The sequence below is a fragment of the Triturus cristatus genome, chromosome 8, assembly GCF_964204655.1.
Source record: "Triturus cristatus chromosome 8, aTriCri1.1, whole genome shotgun sequence".
In the NCBI taxonomy this organism is placed as follows: domain Eukaryota; kingdom Metazoa; phylum Chordata; class Amphibia; order Caudata; family Salamandridae; genus Triturus; species Triturus cristatus.
The window spans coordinates 1,227,583,904-1,227,602,343 of NC_140591.1; the positions used below are offsets into that span (position 1 = coordinate 1,227,583,904).

Consider the following 18,440-nt stretch of genomic DNA (forward strand, 5'->3'; position numbering starts at 1 on the left):
ATTTATCCTTTGTAACTATACAATGTATACCAATTGAGTCACAGGATGTAAAAAACTTCATTCACGTGTATTTATTTTTTTCAGAGGAATTCCTTTATTCAAATCTTCTTAAAACTGACATTTACAATGGAGCCAACATGTTTTGTCTGTATACAATAGACTTCTCCAGGGCTCCAAAAACACAGAAAATACACATAGATAAAATCAAGTGCAAAAAAAATTGCTTTTAAAAACATGGTACCATACATGTTACTGTGATATATAGTGCTTATCCATTTTTTTTTACATTTTTCAAAATCACTATGGCAGGCTCTCTCTCTCTCTGCATACATGCCTAGACTCCAAATGTGTTTCAGAAATATAGTTATGTGTTTTCCCATTCATTGATAGTGGTTGAAATCTCGCAGCTAATGATGCAATATATTGAGGCAATGCAAACAGTCACAGATCATTTATAGCATCTTATATCACTGCTTGAAGGTACATTTCAAAAGAGGGTAAATGATTGATCTAAGCACTCTTATGACCTGTGTTAAGAATCAAAGGGCCTTATGTGGGATTTTCTCTTCCATGAAAACAAAGGACATCTCTCTCAGCTTTGATGGTACTTGAATGAGTAAAAGGGTGCAGTAAATACACAAAAGGTGATAGGATGCTTGCAATAAATTTAAGCACTGGCAATCGCTCAGGGTAGTATTCCAACCCATTGTTCTTTCACCCACTATACCACCTCAGATTAGACCCAGCCATATGCAAATCAAGAGAGGTCAGTACACACCCTTTGCTTCTTTTCTGTTTCCTGGTCAGGCATTAGCCAAGGCCATTTGATTGTACTAAAATTAAATGTATACTAAACTGTAGGAGTGGGTCACAAACTGAGCGAATGTCAGAGCAGTAACTGAAGAAGCCTTTAAATGCTGTGTTTAACTTGTCACACTTGCCATTGATTCAATGACAGAGGTCAAATGTCAGGCTGCTTTATTCTTTTAGCATGTAGATTGGTATTTATGTTTCTTTCTCTGACTGCAAAGTGAGAGGAGTTTTTAAAGTGAATTGTGTGACAATGTACAATGTTTTTGCAATACATAACACATTGTATATATTTGTAAATGAACTGTATGCATCCAGCAGCTAGGAAAGCAAAAATGAAGTATTTTTTGTAATTCTGATGTTTGCTGCAAACAAAGTTTTTAATAGGATCAATACAAACGAAGACACTTACTTGGTGATGTACAAGTGATAAATAATTACAGAAACCCAATATTTACACATTATCATTTGGGTGCTATATAGTTTTGTCAGTAAAACTGTATGTCTGTGCCAATTTAGTGGCCATTCCAATGGAAAATGTGCTGTTTGTAAATGACAATGCGCTGCAACACAATGCTATAGTTACATTAAAAAAATGCCCCGCCTCATGTCCATTAAAGGTGGGTGGGTCACAAATGTTGTTAATCTGCAATGTGGTTCGTAGGTTTTAAAAAGTTTGGGGACCACTGATCTAGCCAGTCCTTTTCATCCACTGGTATGCTATTGTGTCATTCTGATTTTATGTCTGCACACTACAGCACACAGCATGTGACAGTGAGTCAGCCCACTTTAATCATTGGATAACTTCACTGTGAATTATGGCATTCTTCCTTTTCACAAGGAGTATATCCAGATACAAAGTAATTCCAATCAGTGCCAGGGACAACTATGGCAATGTGTGCTTTTTGAAAGAAACAATATCTTTGCTTTCGGCCAATGTGTTTTTAGATTGACAGTCAACTAACAACTTCCCCAGCAATAAAGTTTTGCTAAAACCATAACAAAAAGCAAGCTTTGACAGGGCTGATAGGCTTACAGACACCACCACACTTTTTGGCTTTGCCAATACTTATTTCATCTAAGATGACCCACCTTTATTCTAAGGTCAGACTGGCCTATTGGGCAATCAGGCCGTGCCAGATTGGCTGGTGTTACAGATCCATGTGAGGCCCATTTTATTTGGCAGTTTTTAGGCACGTGATATGGTCTGGTGGGCCCGTTGTTACTGTTGATTTCCCTGATATTGCCACAAGCATTGTCTTAAATACATATAAATGCATGCAGTCTCCCATACCTTGCGAAATATCCATACCTCGTGCCTTCACAAGTTCAAAGATGGGCTGATTTGTAAATGCTGCCACTTTTTTAAATATGTGGTTCGCTAATCGGGGCCACATTTGTATTGGTCTTCTGGGCTATTGTTAGTCCCAGTCAGACCCTGGTTCATGCCAACATTTTATGCCGTATGTGATTTTCTAGAGAGGAGAGAAGAGAGGCATTTAAATTATTCTGACTAAACAAAAAATAGAAAAGTTTCTTTTGGGTTTTTTCATCAGTATTGCGTATACCAATGTATAAAGTATTGACACAAACTAACATAAAGAGTTGAAGTAATGCCTTAAATCCCACTCACTCAATGTATAAAAAAATTCTGAATTCCTATAAGAATTGGTCCAAATTTCTGTTGCCATTTTATCAGTTGTTAAACAATTTATTAGGTTGTAAATCAGAGACGATATTGCAAGATGTATAAAAATACCAAACACAAATGAATAAATGTACCAAGAGATGTTAGGGTTCAATAATAATTAATTTCATCGTAAATGTATTATATACGAATTTCAGATTTTTTTCTTTGTACCATGCTAACTAAAACAATAGGAATACAATTGAATCAAAAAAGCAAGGTTCATACCTCAGCTGGGCTAACAAAAACATTTGATTCCAAGTTTTGTTGCCAACTCATCACTTTCGCATACACGAAGCATTTGTTAAACTTACAAAACAAGTAAATAGGGAGATTCTATTTTATCTTCGAATTATCTACTTCTCATTGATTTGTACGGGCTAGCACTCGTCTTTGTGAGGCATGTTTTAAAAAGTTGCTGCAAACGCTGATGAGTAATACTTTAACAAAGGCCTAGTGAGGTTAAAGAAAAACCTACATATTGTCTATTCCCTTCGGATGGGTGCTAAAACATATGTCTCTGCATCAATTTCTTCCCTACAAACAGTCACTTGGCACACGTTTTGAATTTTGAGGCTTCACATTAAAGAACTATGGATGACATACTCTGCTGCATGAGATGAGGTTTATGGAGAAAATGAGACAAAAGTGAGACAATGTTAAGCCCCTTTCGGGATGTCTAGTGGGCTGTGATAGTATAAGTTATTACATCTCTAAGTCTGCACAACTGGGCAGAATAGATGAGTTTGATGCGTGCAAAAGAGCGGCATAGTCAGTCATGCGCCCTGACTTTGAAAGGCCAGTAAACTTGAGGTGGGCCAGACCTGTTGGAAGCGGTCTCTGCAAGGGCAAATGCACACCCTGATCCAGTCCATAGAGGTCAGTGGTGACGAACGACTTGGAGATGCCCAAGAGTTTACAGATTGAAAAGAGAACATCATCTGATTTTAGGGTTCACACATAATGCTGAATCTCCTGCATTGGGAGTCATACATAATGCAGAATCTCCTGCATTGGGGGTCATACATAATGCAGAATCTCCTGCATTGGGGGTCACGCATAATGTTTAATCTCCTGTATTGGGGGTCATACATAATGCAGAATCTCCTGCATTGGGGGTCACACATAATGCTGAATCTCCTGCATTGGGGGTCACGCATAATGTTGAATCTCCTGCATAGGGGGTCATACATAATGCAGAATCTCCTGCATTGGGGGTCCCGCATAATGTTGAATCTCCTGCATTGGGGGTCATACATAATGCAGAATCTCCTGCATTGGGGTCACGCATAATGTTTAATCTCCTGCATTGGGGGTCATACATAATGCAGAATCTCCTGCATTGGGGGTCACATATAATGCTGAATCTCCTGCATTGGGGGTCCCGCATAATGTTGAATCTCCTGCATTGGGGGTCATACATAATGTTGAAAATCCATGATCTAGAAGGATCAACTGGCATTATTTAGAATTTGGTGTTTGCGATACTCTTTGCCAAAAGTGACAGACGCTCCGTGTGCTGTATTTTGCAGTTTTAAATAGTGCAAACTGCACCCAAAGGTATTGGAGGGCTTTACATGAGTGCCAGTTACATTACACAAGGTCAGAGTAATGTTTTAGGGAGAGTGAGATTAAGTGATGTGCCCTGGGTCACAGGATGATGAGCTGATGTCATGAATCAAAACCGGTTCCCCTGTATTCCATTAGCATTATAGCCTATGACACATGTATATGGCAGACAGGATATCCAACACATTTAAGCGTAGTATTCTGTTCACCAAACTATAAGTAAGACCCAAAGGGTTCATGCAGAGTTAATCACATGCAGCAGCTGCTCCTCCACTAAGGCGGAGGAGCGTCGCCCCACTGCTTCAACTGCAAACTCAATACAAAAAATAAAATGATAATAACGGAATGTTATTATCATTTTATTTTTTGTATTGAGCTCGCAGTTGAAGCCAGGTTATGTTCGGGTGGGGCTGGACCGGGCTCCCTGACGTCGAGGGAGGGAGGAGTGGGGGCTGCACTTTAAGTGCGCATGACGGTTTGGCTGGCCGTCTTTGGCCGGCCAAATCTTCAAGCGCACTTTGCATGTTCTTCACAGGCTATATTGTACGGCCTGGGTGGAGAACATGCACAGCCTCCCAGTCCCCATCTGAACACCGAACCATGGCGCTCAGACCAATCAGGACGTTGCTGTAAGGCAGCATTGTGATTGGCTAGGGGATTCTGGAAGGCTTCCTGCTGCGGAGAAGAGCACGGAGGAAAGGAGGCTACTGGTGGAATTCAGGGTAAGTGGTTTTGTTTATTTTTTATTCCCTCTCCGCTTCCCCCCTGCCCCATCCTCCCCATTTGGTAGCAGCCGCTACTGATCACATGTCAACCCAGTGCCTCTGGCTTCTGGTAGCATAAAGCTAAGGTACAGGCATCACAGTTATGATTTGCTGCTTCTGGACGACCGGATGGCCTTAGTTGGAGACAGTCAGATGGAAGTTCAATGCCTCTGAGGCCTGTGAAAACAGAAAAAAACAGTCAGAGGAGTGTTCAGAAGGAGGTTAACGGGTGTCAAGTAAAGATGTTACAACTTCTGCGTCTCTGGTCAGAGAGAAGGTTGTGAGCGTGTATCAATTAGTGACTATTTAAGTTGTGGTGATTTTTTAAGCCATCTCTCGGTGTATTGAGCAGTAAGCCTTTTTTTCTTTCTCTTTCTGTCTCGAAATTAATTAAGAACCAAATAATCTTTGGATCTCTGATTTTACATTTAAAATCCGAAAAATGCTCACCCACTTATCGATGCTGTCTTTAAAATATACATTGGTAGCGTTTCTGTGTGTGTATGCAAGTGTGTGCACGCACATGGGAATCTCTTCTTTCCCTTTCCTCCCCCTTTCTATCCATACATGAATACCTCTCTCCCTCAGACCTCTCCCATCCCTCGCATACTCTCTCTCTTTCTTTCACACTTTCTCACTTTTTTCCTTTACTTATTCATTATCTGCACCTCATCTCTGTTTTAATCTATTTTCTCTCCCTTTTCACTCTTATTCCCTCTTCATCGCTTGTCCTTTCTATTTTCCTCTTCCACTCATTCTTCCTATGTTTGCCAATTAATAGCAATAAGCATCTATGCAGTTTCGCCCTGCAACGCTGACCTAAATCTGGCATAGAACCTTCTAATGGCAGGACAACCAATTCTGATACCTTAAGTCATACATCTTTAATGAATCTCAAAAGCAATGGAAAACAATGTTTTAAAACAGTGCTCCTCTGATGGCTGTGAATGAAAGAACAGCTCATCACCAGCCACGCCCCTTGGTTCGTGGAAACTCATTCTTTACAAACAATTAATGGTAGTACTATCAGAGCTGCAATCCGCTTACCACCTGGCTTAGCATCCCTCCCATCCTGTCTGACTCACTCTGCAGGTAGCTACAGGTTGCCCTTTGATGTGCCTGTGCGCCATGTCAGCCTTGTTTTCCCAAGGTATGCAAATACTTGTTGTTGCACTCGAATCCTCATCGGGCCTGAAAACTGAGATTCAGGCCTGGCCTGTGCACATTTCCCATGGTCAGTTTCATCACCAAAGAACGTTCTATTTTTCAACACGTCATTTCTTGTTCCAGTGGGAACATCTTGAATATAACATCCATAAAGATGTCACTGATTTCTGCAATTGTGAGTCATGCAACATTGCTGTTTCATTTAGTTATTATCGTGTATGCAGCAGACTTTAGCATCCTGTTAATGTTGTTATGGCTTTGATGCCCTATCTTAAACAAATAGGCATTTTACTGCAGCTGATATATATTGTTGTTACCCATCCACACATGGGGTACAATCAGTGGTCGCACTGCATAAAACAGTCACGGAAATGTGATCCTGAGTATAGTGGGGGCAGGGATAGAGAGATAGAGATAGAGAGAGAGAGAGTGTGTGTGTGTGTGTGTGGGGGGGGGCGTGTGTGTGTGTTGTTTCAGAGGTGTGGCTAAACCAAACAAAATAGTCCCTGTGTTGTTGGCCTTTCACCTAGCATATAAGATATAATGCACAAACCTTAAACAAAAAAAAAGGCTTCTTAAATGTATCTGTGGAAAATACATGTTTCTGGTAGGAAAGCTCGGCTGGCTGAAGCATTCTCTTCGTATGTCTGTCAGTGTAATTTATCTGAATTCTGGTAGGTGCACTGAAGAAAAAAAGTGGCATGTATTTATAATGCTTTGAGGTCCAAGCCAGCGATATGAAGCACTGTGAATATGTGTCATTAGTTTAAAAAATATATTACACACAGTATAAAATTGAAAACAATAATTAGGCGTCACGAAATATGCAACAAAAATGGTTTAAATGTTTACAGTTCTTTCAGATGGTATTTTTTAGTAAGGCGCTGAGGGTACCTAGTGTAAACCTTTTTTTATAGGTTTCCATTAATTAAAAGGAAACATTACAGATTTCATCATTTAGAGCCTGCACTGGCTCCCAAGCAGTCTTTGGTTTTGCTAATTAACCACATACACACATTTACATTTCTGGCAGTTTAGCACGCACCTTGGGAGGAAGGCTTGTTTCTTCTTCAGCTGCCCCTACACAGTAGCGGCTCCCAAGGGGGAGGAGCGTCGCCCCACTGCCAGAAAGCAGCAAAAGAAAGGAAAAAATAACATTATAATAACGGAATGTTATTATCATTTTCTTTTGTCCTCCTGCTGCGGCAGTGCATGAGGGGGCGGGGCGGAGCTGCAGGGGAGGAGTGGTATTACACTCCTGTGAGCAATGACTGTTTGGTCGGCCCTCTCGGGCCACCCAAAACAGTCATGCGCACTTTCCCCCTTCTCCATGCAGGCTGCGGTAGATGCATCGAGAACATGCCCACCCCTACAGCCCCTGGCTGAGCATCGTGTCACGGTGCTCAGACCAATCACAACGCTGCATTGCAGCGTTGTGCTTGGCTTAGGGGTAGGAGCCTGGCTGCCTGCTTCCTGTTCTGACCTGGAGTCGGACACAGGCGAGCAGGAGAGAAGACGCGGGACCCGGCGGTGGCAAAGTAAGAGTTGTTTTTTTAAAATTCAGCCCGCTGCCTCCCCTCTTCCCTGCCCCCTGCATGACCGCCCCCTCACCCGCGAGCCGTGCCAGACGCACCTCCCCCAACCTTCTCTCACTTCATAGAAAATGAGATGCTTGCTCTCCATTTTCACTTCACGGGAACTCAACAATTTCAGGATCTGGTGTTGTTTCAATAAAAAGTATGGGAATAGTTTTGATCAAATTAATAAAGCTTGGGATCGCTGATCCACGTTTCACTGCTGCCCACTTTGACCTCTGGGTACAATTTGCATTAATTTCCTAAAACTGAAAGATGCGTTGAGACAAAGGGTAGATGTTCGTTTCAGCAGAGCATGGAAAAGTGGGTCTGCTCAGCATTTCATCAGTCCAAGGTCAAAAAAGGAATACCATTGAGTTGGCTAACAATAACATTCTAATTAAGCACCAAGGTTACCCAAGAGGTGAACTTGCACATAACAAATATTCAAGTTCTGTTCATGTTACTGATGTTTAGGAGTAAAAACAAAACAACTTTGGTGCAGATTTACAAGAAAGTAATGCAGCGCGGTGCCGCAAATAATTTTTATGTGCTGTGCTGCGTAAATTTCGAAGCACAGGAATGCAACATATTTACAACAACATGTCGCACCTCTGTGCTTCCTCCTGCACTGGCGCACAAACTGCTGCCATGCACCGGTGCAGGCACCCTTGTACCATGGTGCAAGGATGCCTGAGTCATAGGGAGATTGTTTTTGTGCAGGAAGGAGCATCTTCAAATCAATTGAGGTGATTTCCTCTTTGAATGCGTGATGTAGAATGCAGCACGCATTGAAAGAGGAAAAAAAAGGAAAGAAATGAAAACATTTCTCCTCTTTGCACCATGCTACGCCACCCATAGGGTGGCGTAGCATTCTGACTCATTTCTAGATTAACAATTGCTCGTAAATCTGGAAATGCATCAGTGGACATGGGTGTTATGTGGGAACACCCACAGCAACACCCATGTCACGCCCCTAACACGCAAAGTGTTGTGTGAAAAGGGGCAATATTTACAAGCACATGTAGAGCCACGCAGGGTGGCTTTGCATGTGCTTGTAAATATCACCCATCTGGTTGTGCTGCCGGTGCGTCTTGCAACGTGATGCACCGGCGGTGCAAGGGGCTTGTAAATCTGCCCCTTAATGTTTATTTTTAAACAGATATGTCATTAGTGTGAAGTAGGTTACCTTCTTATTTTCCATATTTTCTTACATTCACATAAAATGTAATCACTTTAAAAATAAATAAGAGTCCACTGCCTTAATGGAACTGCATAAAAATAGGTCTAAGAGAGAAGATCTGCGGACATGGAGGGAACTGTTGGATATGTTTGAAGAGAGTGAGGAACCGGGGTGCGATTACCTGCAGGGGAGTGACCCTTGAATGGATTATAATCAGGGCCACTGGAATTATGCGATTGTGCGGCCGCTGCGATTTTCACATAATTGTAGATTTGCCTCTTCTGTCACATAATCCATCATCTGCCACATAATCTACAGTGTCACAAACAAAATGTTTCTAGCTCAACTGGTTCAAAAGTTGGTAAAAACGAGCGAAGGTCATTGGCAAAGTTTGACTGGTCACCTTGCTGAAGCTTATCGCTATAACTGGGTGTTAAACTAGTGCTGATGAGGTGCAAATAAGCTCAGACAGTGTTACCAAGTTTAAAAATTACAAAATAATGAAGTAATGCTATCACAAAAGGTACAGCATAATACCACGTAATCTGTCTTTTCTTCCTGCATAATTTGCTCAACCCTGCAGCATAATTCCAGTGGCCTTGCTTAGAATCATGCACTGCAGTTGATGGTGGCTGCTTCACCCCCACCGTGGGTCGCTGTCATCTGCTGCAGGGCCTCGTGAAGAGCTTCATGGGCCTCGTGAAGGGCTTCATGGTCACACTGTGCTTCGAAGACCAACCAGGCATGACGCCTGGTATTCGACAAATTGTCCATGTTTTGCTCTTGTAATGGTTATTAACGCATATGTTAAGCCTATCTGTACTTGTTAAAATTACTGCAGATGTTTGTGGAGATTGGACTTTTTTACTGTAATTAAAATATGTTTAAATTAAAAAAACGTTTCGAATTAAGATTTTGGATCTATATGTGATTTGGAGAAAATGTGATTTTGTGTCCACACGGTATTACAGGCGAGGGTTTCCTCTTCCTTGCAAACAAGTGAGCACAACCTGACTTTCCTTTGCCAAATTTCGGAAACATTTCTTTATTGTAAACAATAACTAGTGTTTTTACGCCAAGCTGCAGGGGAGTAATTTGTGAGTTTGTTCATACTGTAGAGGCTTTCTATTTAGAAGAATATTCGAGCTAACAACAACCATAAACTAAAATAATAAAAGATCAGGTAGTCAGAAGCGACACAATGTGTGATTCAAATCCCTTAGATAAATAGAAACATGTTGCGAAACTTTCAAAGTCTCCTTTGTAGTAAAAAGAAGGAAAGCGCGGTCATTAAAGGGCACAACCGGAAGGAGGTTGCAAAAGAATGTTAATGTGTGCATATACGTCAATGGAGCAGTGAGAGTGACAGCCAACCACCCCGGGGCAAGTTTCAACAGGTTTGTAACTTAGTGGTGTGGCGTGGCTGCAGTCACGGAAAGGAAAACAACTGCACATCACAGTTGAGAAGATTATTTCAAAAATGAAAATTTGATTTACAGATTATGTTAGAATTGCACCTTAGATTAATTTTAAACTGCTGCAGAAATGTTTTAATATAGAAAATAACACTTAGGAAAAATTTACATGTTTTATAACATGAAAGAATCATATCAACTGTATTATTAATATCTCAAATAAGTCCAATTAATCATATTTAGGGATAATATTTTGTACTCAAAGATATGCAAACTAATATATATGTATATATGTTTCCAAAAGGTCCCCCAGATATGAGGCCGCACTCCAGAGCAGGTAAGTGTCACCACTTTAATGAAAACAGACTGATTCTCACCCCGTAATGGTGCCCCCCTGGCATGACACGTTTCGAGGCTTCCGACCTCTTCCTCAGATGCCAGACACACAAGCAGTCAATATCGCGTTCATCTGCACTGTCCTCGCACGCTATTTCTTCAAATGCTTCAATTTCTAATTGGCCTCTGGTGTGCCGTTTCACCGATGCATGCTGGGACCTGCAGTTTGATTACGCCGCTTTCATCCCTCTGGTGAGTCGAGTGCTTGTGCAAAATGAAGGGGCCAATCCTCAGCTCTCCATTGAGCCCCCGAGTGAGACGCAGACTGTTTAATTTTGTATCCTGCTCTGCCGATCACAGAGGAATTGGTTCCCTGCACAGACCAGCCCAGTCCAATGGCGGTGCGTCGCCTCCACGGCCTGGCAGCGCTGTGAATACTTGTTTCCAAAAGGTCCCCCAGATATGAGGCCGCACTCCAGAGCAGGTAAGTGTCATCACTTTAATGAAAACAGACTGATTCTCACCCCGTAATGGTGCCCCCCTGGCATGACACGTTTCGAGGCTTCCGACCTCTTCCTCAGATGCCAGACACACAAGCAGTCAATATCGCGTTCATCTGCACTGTCCTCGCACGCTATTTCTTCAAATGCTTCAATTTCTAATTGGCCTCTGGTGTGCCGTTTCACCGATGCATGCTGGGACCTGCAGTTTGATTACGCCGCTTTCATCCCTCTTCAAGCCTTTTCTTTTGACTCTAGCTCATGGCTTGCTAGACATTTATTTAGAATATTAGCCTAGCACCAGCAATTTGCCTAAGAATGCGCTGACTTCAAATCTAAGTTTCTTTAGTTTCATTACATTTTATTAGATCATCTGCTTTATTACAAAGAGCTACTGTGACTATTTGAACAAATAATGATTTAGATTTATTTTATGAATGTTTTACAGAATATTTTTGCTAGTTTACTCCATCATATCTGGCTTGCTTTGTATTCACAATGGACATGGAGCGCATATCCTAGCTTAGGTAAGAAGGTTCTCATGAGAACGTTTCTCCATGTAATAAAGTCCTGAAACAATGTTTTACACTATATCAGTGTGAATGCTTACTGTGGGAATCGGGAAAAGAGGCATAGGAAGATGACGACACCATTGAATGAGTGGTTTCCATTGGATGAAAGGAAATAACATCTAACAAGTTTTGATACATTATTGTGTGATTTTATATTAATGAGTGTTCCTAGCTAGTTAGGAAGAAGATTCTCTCAGACTCTGATCCAGGTCCCCTTTTCCTGCCTCGCCTGCCTGAGAGTTGGTCCTTTGGTTCTGTTTCCAACAGATACTGCTAAAGGTGGCTTTATTCTTCTTTATCCAAAGACCCTTTCCCTGATCAATGCTACTGCAAATATCATTCTATTATTGCCAGTTGCTACTGCAGCTGCAGAGAGCTCGGCTGAGTTTCCAGAACGACCCTCTCTAGGTAGTGCTTCTTGCATTCAAAATCTTGCTATTTTCTGAAAAGAAATCTTCATGGGTTCTATTTAGGGTAGATTAGGCTCCTTAGATAGTTTAGTGACAATTTTCCCTCATGGAACACTTTGTATTGATTTATGCTGTCACTAATAAACCTTTGTATTGATATTTCTGTAAATCGACTAATCTGAATAAAGATGACAAAACAATACTAATTGTTCAAGATAAATAAATGTGTTGAAAACGTCATCAACTTCTCATTATTGACTGAACATTAATCTGACCGTTGTAGATGTATGCAAAGTTTAAGTCTTCATTCTAGCTCCTTTCTTACATGGTGGCAAAGGTCCATTGACCTTACGAAGAGCCATCAGGATTTCCCAAAGGACGAAATCTGTAAGTTGGGTGTTTAGTTTTAAATACCATTCTTGGCTAAACCGTCAGGCTCCCGCAACAGTTGGATATGTTTCTCCCACTCTTCCACATTTCTAGGTCTAGCTTCACATAGCTTGTGTTCTCTCTATAAATTTAATGCACGGACTGTAAAATGAACTCTGCTGGCGTGGCCAAGATGGCTGAGTGAGCTGACGTGCTTGGCGAACTCTCCTCTCTGGCACCGGACCAAAGCTCGAATATTGTGGTGCCCTACGGTCGAGTGGGGGCAACTTCTGCAAGTGGGGGGCCTGAAATACGGAGCCCTACCAGTGAAGCCCTGCCAGCGACACCTGAGTCCAGTCATGGTGGATGATCCAGTGGCCCTGTTGTGAAGAGCGGACCTCCGGTTCGGCTGAGTCCTAATTGCCCGCTCGAGACCAGAAAACAGAGACAGACTCCAGCGCCGCCGGGGTGGTCTGCTGGGACATTCACGGCCCACGAGTAGCCTGCCTGGAGGGCACTGTACCCATCTGGATGTCTTGATTCCTGGCCACAACTTGCAGACACGGAGAAACTGAGCCCGGTCCGGGGACACCACAAGGCCGGCCCTCCCCCAAGCACGCAAGAGTGCGGTGAGCATTTGCAGCCCAGCCAAGTGTTGCCTGGGCCTGGCTGGCCCACGATGTAGTTGGTCTGACCCCAAGAGCACCTTCAGCGATCCCCCGGCCTCCGGGGGTAGCATGGGCCTGACCCCCAGGACCCCGGCTGGGTCCTAACCACCACGCCCAAGTGTGGCAAGCAGAGACGGATGCCAGCGCCGCGGGGATAGTCTGCTGGGACAGTCGCGGCGTCCCGCTTAGCCTGCCTGCAGGGCACTGTACCTGTTAAGAGTCTGCATCCATCTGAAAGTCTAGATCTGTCCACAACCTGCAGACACGGAGAGACTGAGCCCGGGCCGGAGATACCACGAGGCTGGCCCTCCCCCATGCAGGAAAGAGCACAGCGAGCATTTGCGGCCTAACCAACTGATTCCTGGGCCTGGCTAGCCCCCGATGTAGCTGGGCTGACCCTGAGGGCACCTTCAGTGACCCCCCGACCCCCAGGAGCAGTGCGGGCCTGAGTCAGAGAATCCCGGAAGAGTGCCTGAAGGGAGTGCCGCAGAAGCGATGGAGCTTCAGGTAGAAGGAGCCGGAGGGGGAGAGTCCCCGAAGACAGGAACAGCACGACGTCCCTTGGCCCTGAGGAGACAGGAGAGCCCTTCTCACCCCAACCGCTTGCCTGCAGGACGAGGGAGCGGGACAGGCTGTGCTTGGAGGACGGAAGAGGTACCGGAGCCCCGCAGGCATCGGGCCCCCGAACGAGGCATAGATCAGGGAGGCAAGGCCTGATCCTGGGGCGGGTGTCGCCACATGAGGAGGCATCGACTGGCAGAGAGGAGCAGGCCCCACTCCATAGTATAATACAGCCAATGGGCACGAGGGCCCTGGGGGAGGGGAACAGCAGAGGAGATTGACCGGAGAGCAGCCCGGCCCATCTCCCCCAAAATGTGCACCAATTGAATATCAGGGCAAGACAGACCGTAAATCCTGGTGACCCGCTCCGGATACACACCGTCGGGGCCTCCCCATCGTACAGCCACAGCTCAGGGAACCCTGCCCCGGATCCCCCTCACGGAAGGATGCATATTTTTGGGCTTTGGTCCCCTCGCCTTTGGGATAGGCACGTATGCTGGACTGGGCGGTTAGGGGGTGAAGAGTGAACACTCCCCACTTTTCCTGAGCGACCCCCATTCCGCGGATGAGGATGGCGACGGCTCGAGTTATAAGAGACTGCACGTTAAAAGACATGCTAGTCAAAGCCCCGGCCCAGGACCGCTCGGACTCGCAGACAGCTTCTATACCCCCAGAGGGAGCGGACGACAGAGAGGCCCCATTACTCACTCCTACCTCGAGTCCCTATTCACATCGCTTAAAGAGGATCTGCAATCGATCAAAGGAGACTTTGCTTGAGAGTTGCAGGGAGTCAGGAAGGAGATCTCAGACATAGGCGACAGAGTGGACACACTGGAATCGAATGAGACCTACAGAGAAGAGGAACTGGAGCAACTTCGACAAGAAATAATCCGCCTCTCAGACAGACAGATTGATCTTCAGGCCCATGCCGAGGACCTTGAGAACAGGTCACGGAAAACTTATATCAGGATCCGGAATGCGCCCACCTCCGCGGAAGCAGGGTATGTGGAGGTGTTGGACTTGGCCCTTTTTGCAGGGCCATCCCTGAACTTTTTGCCTTCCTCCTGTATTTTTTCTGACCTGTTGTTGGCTGTTTTATGACTCTGGGCACTTTACCACTGCTGATCAGTGCTAAAGTGCATATGCTCTCCCTATTGTAAATTAATGTATTGATTCGTGATTCCATGATTGACTGATTTGGTTTACTTGTAAGACCCTAGTATAGTGCATTGAGTGTGCCCAGGGCTTTTAAATCCAAATGCTGCTGGTGGGCTTGCAGCACTGGTTGTTCCACCCACAGAAGCAGCCCTGTAAAATATGTCTAAGGTCTGCCATTGCAGAGCCTGTGTGCAGTCTGGTACTGTCATGCTGACTGGGCAAGTGCACCCACTTGCCAGTCCCTAAACCTTCCCTTTTCTTCATATCAGACACCCCTATGGTAGGCCCAAGGGCAAGGTGCATTGTAAGTATAAGGTAGGACATACCCTGATGTGTGTGGCATGTCCTAATGGTGAATTACAGCCATTTCTGTTTTTCACTATTGCCAGGCTACCTGTTCTCCATAGGCCAGAATGGACTGTTAGATTATTACATGTTTATAATCTTAACTGACCCAGAGAACATGGTAGAAATTCGAATTTATTATGTCTGAACTCAGAATGATAAAAATACATCTTTTCGTGTAGATGGTTTTAACATTCTGTGTTTGAAAATACCACTTTTAGAAAGTAGGTATTTTCTTGTCTAACCATTCAAACCTGCCTCTGCTAGGTTGTGCATTACTTGTCTGGAGTTTGAGTGACAGGGCTGGGGGATTCCATGAGACAGGGTGAGTCCGCCCAGTGGGGAATAGAGAGATCTGCATCTAGATGGGAGGGAGGAGTTGCACCTGGGAACTGAATAGGACAGTGCCTGCCCCCCACAGTGCTGGCTCCACCCCCTGTGGTGTGTCTGATGTCTCTGCCCTGCACTGTGAAAGGAGAGAAGGAATCATGTCAACAAAGTGCTCCAGGGCTGTGCTTTCCCTCCACAATTCTGGCTCCACCTCCTGTGGGGTGTTTGATGTTTCTGCCCTGCACTGTGAAAGGAAAGAAGGAGTCATGTAAATAGAGTGCTCCAGAACTGGTTTGGACTGGGCAAAGGCCCCTCTGCCCTCAGAGGACAAAGGATTTTGGGGTATAAATATTGGGACCCTGATCCCAAGAAATTATATCACTTTTGGAACAAGAAGAAACCTTTACTGAGGAGCGGAACCTGAAGAAACTGAGGAGAGACTATCCCTAAGCTGAAGTGCTGCTTGGGGGATTGGCCTGCAGTGGTTTGCCTGACTGCCAAAGGAAGGAGAAGAGACTTGATGTGCTTATTTCAACTTGTAAGGATCTCCAAGAGCTTGGAACAGAGCTTGCCTCCTGCTGAAGTCTCGGGGACAACAGACTTCAACCCCCAGCTCCCCAGAGTTCTTTGGAAGTGCCTGCTGCTGTTTTGGGCCTTCTGAGGGAGTGCGTGTCGCAAGGAGCTGGAAGCGCGACTCAACGAAGCCAAAGCATGTCGCCGTCGCTGCTGCTGCCGTCGCACTTCTGAACAAGGGTGTCGTCGCTGGTGTTGTCGCACTGCACCGCATCGAGAGAAGCGTCTCGCAACGAAGAGGAAGCATGTCGCCGTCGCTGTTGCTGCTGTCGCACTTCTGAACAAGGGTGTCGCCGCTGGAACTGTCGCATTGCACTGCATCGAGGAAACCGCCTCGCATCCCACGAGAAGCACGCCGCCGTCAGAGCTGCTACCGTCGCATTCCTGAACAAGGATGTCGCCGCTGTAGTTGTCGCATTGGACGGAAACTTCACACAAACTGGGAGAAGAGTGCCGCAGCTGAAGCTGTTGCCGTCGCACTTCTGAACAAGGGTGTCGCCGCTGCAGTCCACGCATCGAACCAAGAGCATCCCCGGAGAAGCGTGCTGCATCTGGATTTCTTTGCACCAGAACTTTGCCACATTTCCATCGCTGCGACATTGCTTGTCGTGGAAGCGCAACGCATCGTAAGGTACATTGACGCAAATTGTCGCATCTTAAGAACTGAACTGAACTAAGCTAAAAACTACCATCTTAAAGTAAATGTATTGTGTATTTGTGTCGTTTATGGTCTTGTGGTAAATCTATATAAAGTATACTTATTTTTTATATAAAACCCGTGTGGTGTCCATTTGTAGTGTTGTCACTGGATTACTGTATGTGGTCACAAATGCTTTACACACTGCCTCTGAGATAAGCCTGTCTGCTCGTGCCAAGCTACCAAGGGGGTGAGCAGGGTTTATTGTAGGAGTGTACCCCCTTACCCTGACTAGAGGCAAGGGTCCCTATTTGTCACAAGTACCTACCTGTGCCAACTAGAGACCCCCAAAGCTAACAGGAGGAATACATGAAGGCCCTCTTTGCCCAGATCCTAGGTGACACACCTGAGTCGGATATTCGCTTGGACAGGGTCCACCGGGCTTGGCCCCCCAGAGCTCCAGATATGCCACCCTAGGATATCCTAGCCTGTGTACAGATTCCCCTTGAAGGAACGTATCCTAGAGGCCGTTAGAGGTCACGAATCGATGCATTTTCGGGATCATCCACTCCAATTGTACCAGGATCTGTCAGCAATCACGCTCAAGAAGAGACAAGAATTCTGCCCAGTGACCTCCTTTCTCAGGGACCATAACATCTTGGACACCTGGGGTCACCCCTTCTGCCTGATTTTTACATGGGAGTGGAAAATTGGCCAGTTAAGCTCCTTCAGTGCGACTTGTACCCTCCTTCAGATCGAGCAGCCAGAGGCATCATCGGGGCGGGTTGCGGGAGCAGAGAATAGGGCCGGCCGCTGGAAGCGACGAAGGCCGAGGAGCAGGAGGCCCCTAAAACCTGATCCTGAGGAAATGACACAGGAGAGAAAGCGGTCCTGGAGAGTCTTGCAGGGGATCAAGCATCCAGGGGAGTGGATCGACTCTGCACAGCATGCCCTGCCTACCGCTCGGGCACATATTGAATGGTTTCCAGGGCCATGAGAGGGGTGATCCCCATGAAGATTTCAGGTCACGAAGAATCCCATCCTGTCGTTCTTGCGTTGAAGGGCGGATACCACTTCAATGGCCTTCTTCCTTCCAGAGACTTTGTTCAGTATCCCGGGAAGTTCTATTTTCTTGTTCTCTGTTATTGAATGATTGTTTGAAACGCACCACCACGCTGCACCATCGGGGGGCATTACTGTATCACTTTTCACATTTTAGGCTCGTGCACCGCGCTACAACACTGACACGGGGGCGATGGGACAGACCAGTTCCTCTCATCAAGATCTCACAAAACCGCAATGACCATAGGCAACACCTTGAAGGTGGTCTCCCTGAACGTCAAAAGGCTGAATAACCCAGTGAAATGCAAGGCTATGCTCTCTTATCTAGAGCACACCGAGGCAGATATCTGCCTCCTGCAGGAAACCCATCTCCTGGCTGGGGATTCTCAGCAGCTTAAATCTAGATCCTTTCCACAACAGCTGTTCTCCTCATCAGGGCGCAAGGCGGGGGGTGGCTATCTTACTCTCACGCACATTCAGAGGTGCAATTGGCCCCAAACTGATGGAACTTAAAGGCCATCTCCTGGTTTACCAAATACAGCTGGGTTCATAGTGGCTAACACTGGGCACCCTCTACGCACCTAATGAAGGACAGGAGCACTTTATCCGGGAGGCACTAGTGGGGACATTGATATCGCAGGACAGATTGGTCCTGAAAGGGGGCGAACTTAATATAGTTCTTGACAAGAATATGGACCACTCCGTACATAGGGTCTCTGTCAATGGATGGCCTCGTCTGGCTAAAGGAGG

General features: G+C 45.3%; 1 long non-coding RNA gene across 1 annotated transcript in view; it reads right to left on the reverse strand.

The window, feature by feature from the left end:
- Positions 1-4,444: 4,444 nt before the first annotated feature.
- LOC146805635 (uncharacterized) overlaps positions 4,445-18,440 on the reverse strand; it is a 100,792-nt gene continuing 86,796 nt past the window's right edge. The window contains exon 3 of the long non-coding RNA XR_014967485.1: positions 4,445-5,007. This is a non-coding gene — a long non-coding RNA (uncharacterized LOC146805635). The remainder of the gene's footprint in view (positions 5,008-18,440) is intronic.